General features: G+C 45.2%; 1 non-coding gene across 1 annotated transcript; it reads right to left on the bottom strand.

The window, feature by feature from the left end:
• Positions 1-4,321: 4,321 nt before the first annotated feature.
• On the bottom strand, positions 4,322-4,444 carry LOC150042601 (U6atac minor spliceosomal RNA). Its single transcript, XR_016533597.1, has one exon. It is a non-coding gene; the product is annotated as a U6atac minor spliceosomal RNA (small nuclear RNA).
• Positions 4,445-5,713: the final 1,269 nt, after the last annotated feature.

Here is a 5,713-nt window from a genome sequence, read left to right as displayed (position 1 = left end):
TGTTTCCTTCTCAGCATGGAATAAAGAAATTTATAGTACCCTTGGTTCCTCTAAAGATAAGTAGAAAGAAGAAGCAGACAAACTGGGCTAGGCATATGGTAGCTATGCAGATACTCCTGCAGGCTGGAATTTGTTACTCTGCCGAGGGAGACATATGTAAGTACCTGAGAAGTGATGCTGCACCATAGAAACGTGAGGTCAGATGGAAACTCAGAGAGAGATGGATTCCATCCCTTTTCCGCCCTGCCTCCTGTGATCCTGAGCCAGGGAGGTACGGCCTCTCAACCATCTATTTTCTCAGCACTTCCATCTCCCGGATTTGCAACATCTACTGTGGTTAGTCCCTCTGAAGTGGGCTCTCAGCTGTTCTTGGCTTTGGCACTGGCCTTCTGAGCCATCCTTCATTTCCCAGCTGTGGAGTTTATATCCACAAGTGGTGCTCATCAGAGAACCTCTTCAAGCACCTGGGCGGACAAAGCCAAGCATACCCGAATGGTCCCATTGTGTCTCTGGTGTCCTTGACCTCCTTCAAAAAGAGCCAGGGAGGAAGCAAGGCTCAATTCAGAAGGCAGTGTCGGCTATGACTGTTCCTTTTGGTTAGAAGCTAACTTTGACAATGCGCAATTCTGTGACTGGTCTCCCTATAAACACACATCCCTCCTGAACCCCGAAAGGTTTGCTTTTTCTCCTACAGTGTATTGCTTACTGTATACGGCAACTACTAACTCATAAAGAATATGGCTTCTCACTAGGTGGGATCATACAGAATTCATATTTATGTCAACAAGTCCCCACCCTGTGGTTGCCAATTCGTATAATAGGTCCCTAAAAGACTGTCCAATCATGGATTAGAGGGAAGTCCTGAATCCCAGTGTAGAAGAATTTAGGAGCATTTGGAGGGAAAAAGAGAGACATACGGCCATAGAAAATGATGCTAATACAGGCTGCCCACTAACATTGTAGTTCCGTGAGTTCCAGCAGGAGTAAATTTCTCCAGGCTCAAAGAGATTCTCTAGATTCAAAGTAACATCACTGTGCCATTTAAGGTTAAGATTTTAAGACCTATAAACAAACCTGATCTCTAGCCAGGTACTGGGTGGCTCATGCCCGTAATCTTAGCTACAGGAGGCTGAGCTCTAAGGATCATAATTCTAAGTCTGCCCGAGCAGTTACCTCCAGGAGACTCTTTTTTTTAATATTTTTATTGTATTTAATAAAAGGTTACATGATATTTGCCAGATAGAAGGTGCATTAATTCACATACATTGATACCCTTCCACATGTCTTGGTCCCCATGACCCTCCCCCCCACCTCCAGGAGACTCTTATCTCCAATTTACTACCAAAAAGCTAGAAATGGAGCTAAGCCTCAAGGATAATATCCAGGCACGCTGTGCACACACACACACACACACACACACACACACACACACACACACCACCCTACTCCAGAATTGTTATCTTGTCTCTACTCAAGCTACCCAAGGACTAACCTGGAGACCACAAGACTTTAATTCTTGGGACTTGAAACATCCTTCTAGTCAGACTGTCATTGGAGCAAAAGGACAACAGGCAAATTGAAAGTTAAGATAACCAGTGGTAAGATTCAGTAGCTACAGCCAAGTAAAGCAGGGTTAGGAAGCTCTCCAGGGAGGGAGCACCTTGACCTAATGCCTCTTTCTAGAACCAAGTTTATAGAGGAGAATGTACTGTCCAGGGAAATTGCCTCCCACTGGGATTTCCACATTTCCATTCATCAGCCATTCCTTCCCCCACAGCTCCCCCCCTCCCCAAAAAAAGGTAAATTCTGCATATCAGTCCACAAACCACAGCTCTGGAAATGAAGACAGAATTCTAATGTCTCTTTTGGCTAAAAATGTGTCCAGTGACATGGAGGAGACCTTGAAATAACTGGGTGCTCACAGGGTAGCACGCAAATAAGCTTTATCTGCACTAGATTTTTAGGTCCTCTTAGGACACCCATTTTAGAAAATATTTCCATACATGGTAGCTGGCCAACAATCAGAAAATGAGCTTTAAGCTCAAATGAGAATGACTACTGGTGTCTTCCTTTATTCTAGCCATAAGCGAAAAAGGGGCCAAGTGTCTTAAGTGTCTCCAGCCAGCACAAACACAGCACTTATGACCAACCACCTAGGCCAATAGCAGCACAGAAACATGTTGTCCTCTCATGTGTGAAGGCTGGCTTGAACCACTTCTGTTCTGAGGACAATTTGGTCAGAGAGTAAATCTCTCGGTACCGTTGGTACCGTTCCCTTGGATATGTGCTATCTGTGCTACAAATATGCCTATAATAACTCTACAAAGCTCAAGAGAGTAAAGAAGTGGCCTGGTTAAGAACCATCTTCTCTCCTTTCTGCATTCTTCTGTCCTCAGCAAGTGACCTCAGACCTTCAAGCTTTTCTTTCTCCTCTCTCCCTCTCCCTCCCTCCCTCCCTCCCTCCCCCCCCCCCCTCTCTCTCTCCATAGTAGCTGCTTAGTGGCACAACCACAAGTTGGAACCATCTCTCTCTCTCTGTTCTGAAGACTCAGTTTCCCTGTTTCTATCTCCAATTACCTGACTTCACTCAACCTCTTTGTTCCTCACCTCAGATCCTAAAGTAAGGCTGGAGTCTTTTTTTTTTTTTTTTTTTTTTGCCAGTCCTGGGCTTGAGCACAGGGCCTGAACACTGTCCTTGGACTTTCTCAAGGCTAGAGCTCTACCACTTGAGCCTCAGCACCACTTCCAGCTTTTTTCTATGTATGTGGTACCGAGGAATCGAACCCGGGTCTTCATGCATGCTAGGCAAGCACTTTAACCACTAGGCCAAACTCCCGGCCCAGGCTGGAGTCTTTCCACAGGTGTCTTGCTGCCTTCGAATCCCACCCATCACGTCCCACGCCCCTCTGTCCTTGGTGCTGAGGAACTGCCCTGCTATTCCTTTGTCTCCTGCAATGGAATCTTTCTCTCCCTCATCGCAGAATGGTCAAGCTTCTTTCTCTTCGGAGCACTCTTGCATGGATATTTGGGCTGTCTCCGGAGCCGCAGGGTCTCGGGCCACCAGAAGGTGGCTGTGGATGCCTCTCAGCACTGCTTTCTTGGCTTTCAAAGCCTTTTCCTTGGCTTCGGCTTTAGGAGGGGCAGGCGCTCCCTTCTTAGCTTTCGGCGCCATTTTGGTGAAAAGGGTTTTCAGTGTTGATTTCCCAGGGCTTTTAGAATCAGGTCTCTGTGAGTTCATTTTTAAGCATTCACTCTCCTCAGTCTCCATAGTAGCTGCTTAGTGGCACAGTCGCAAGTTGGAACCATCTCTCAAATGCAAAGTCAAAACTCAAAGAATACAAGTTAGCATCTTTCTCTCCAATTCTGTGTCCATTCATATCCTGGGTCTTACTTAAATTACACTTACTTTGTATTTCCAGTGTACATATTCCCTGGCCTTTAGAGGCTTTGCACAGTGGTCCAGATTTGCACATGTTGAATTTGCCTTACAGAAGAGATGCCTCTACTACATCTAGTTACACATGTGCATGCTCAATAGATGCATCCCATGAGAGTAGCAACCAGGTATGCTTATTTCTTCATGATATTCCCTGGTGCACAGCACTGATCTGCTTATAGGCTTCTTACAAACACATACAGGAAGAGTGGTTTGGCTGAAATAGCCACGTGAATGTAGGACAGCTGAATGGGTCAAAGTGAGAGGACTGAGATCCAGCACCTCCATCTTTCTACTCCAATCCAAGTAGGGCTTTTGCTAATAGCTCCCATATATAACCTCTGTAGAATGGAGGACCAAACAGATCGCATATCCATCCCACAAGAGACAGAGCAGGCCATCTCTTTCCTGTGGCCAGGACAGGTTTAGATTGAGGAAGACTCACTCTCCCAGAACAGGCCAGAAGGAGGTGTGAACTTTCCTAGCTGACTCTTCATAGCGAGGTATAGAAGTAGTTTCATAGTTAGGAATAACTGGATGTCACCATGACTGTGGAATTCTGGGATGAATCCCATCGTTAACATAGAAGACTGGGAATAAGAGAATGAAGGCCACGGGGAAAAGACACTTCAGAGGACAAGCTGAGTTCTGTGCTGGTCTCTGATTGGCCAAGCTAAGAGAAAGCCTAAGCAGAAGAATGAATGAGGACAGAGTTAGTTTCAGTAAAAGATACGCCCATGCACAGACACTCCCAAATAAGAAGGAGGCTGGCACAGAAAAGGAGTCAATGTACTCAGGGACCATGTTGTGTTTTTAGTCTGCTCTCTAGCCCCATGGTTTTCTTCCTTTCTTTTTTAAATTGTTATTGTAGAGTTGAAAAAAATATAACAACGATGGTTAGATGCTATAAAATAGGTGGCAGTGCCTTAACCATTTGCGTGTTGCCAGCCGCAGAGTCCTCTTCCAGTTTTATCAAGGGGAATATTAACCTTCGGTTTTAAATGACAAGAGTATCATTCTGATACTCCATTTGGGAGGTTGACAGGGAGGAGGAAAAGAAGATACCAGAGAATTGAATGAAAAAAAAAATATATATATATATATATCTGGCGTCTGAATATTTGTATCCTCATTCTTTTCCTCTCTTTCAGTGGCCTCTCTATACAGTATAATGTTAATTAGCATGCCTGGCAGTGTCCTGGTGGTGGTGATGGAAGACAAAGGCCCTGGCCATTTTGGTGAAGGTGACTAGAACATTCTGTATCTGGCTGAAATGTTCCCTAGTTGAGCCCTCTGTCTAAGAGCCCTTGTCTCCTGAGAAACCTCTCCAACAGAATTCATTCCACCAGTCCAATAGTTAAAAGCAGTGAAAACACAATGCATATCCAGTGACATCATTCATAGAAAGCTCAGTGCATGAATGTTCCATGGATGAAACATGGATTTCATGGTGCATGCTGTTTCCAGTCAATAGAAAGGGGCCTATGATAAGGATTCAAAGTCATGGTGGTTATTGCAGGGTTCAGAGACTGGGGTTGTCCTTGGGTAAACTCAGGGCAGGGCAGTACACAGGAGTGTGATTGCTCTTCCTGGCTTAGAGGTAGACTGATCATGCATCCAGTCCATCCCCTTTTGATCCCTTCCAACCACACCACACGAATTGCTCCCTATCAGAGTCCAGGCACACTGCTCGGGTAGGTTCTGAGATGTGCCTTTTGCTTCCATCAACAAATATTACATATGATGACTTCAGTTGTTTATAGTGGAGTGAATAATTTGACAGGGTAATGATGACAAAGCTATTATTTGTTACCCTGAAGCTTTGTCTGTTCAGAGAGAAGACACAAATGAGCTTCTGTTCCCCATGGTCTACCCAACATAATTCCACAAACCAAAACAAAGGTCACAACAAAATGATAACAGTGAAGAAAAGCCACAAGCTAGCCTCATGCAGAGACCAGCCAGAGGGGCCAGCCCACACACTATCACATAGCAACAGTCCTGGTCTTTCGGTTGTTCCCTGCTTCCAAAATATAAAGCTCCCTGCTCCCTGTTTGGTGGAGAATGGATCACAGTTCCTAACTCTGACATCCTCTGAGTGTGTGTGTGTGTGTGTGTGTGTGTGTGTGTGTGTGTGTACTGGTACTGGAGCTTGAACTCAGGGGCCTAGACACTGTCACTTAGCTCTTTTGCTGGACGCTATTGCTCTACCACTTGAGCCCCAACTTCCAGGCTCTTGGCGCTTATTTGGAGATAAGAATCTCACTGACTTTCTTG

This window comes from Megascapheus bottae, chromosome 34 (genome assembly GCF_031878675.1).
Source record: "Megascapheus bottae isolate mThoBot1 chromosome 34, mThoBot2.hap1, whole genome shotgun sequence".
Classification (NCBI taxonomy): Eukaryota; Metazoa; Chordata; class Mammalia; order Rodentia; family Geomyidae; genus Megascapheus; species Megascapheus bottae.
Note: the sequence above shows the minus strand (reverse complement) of the source record. Positions and strands in the feature narration are given on the sequence as shown.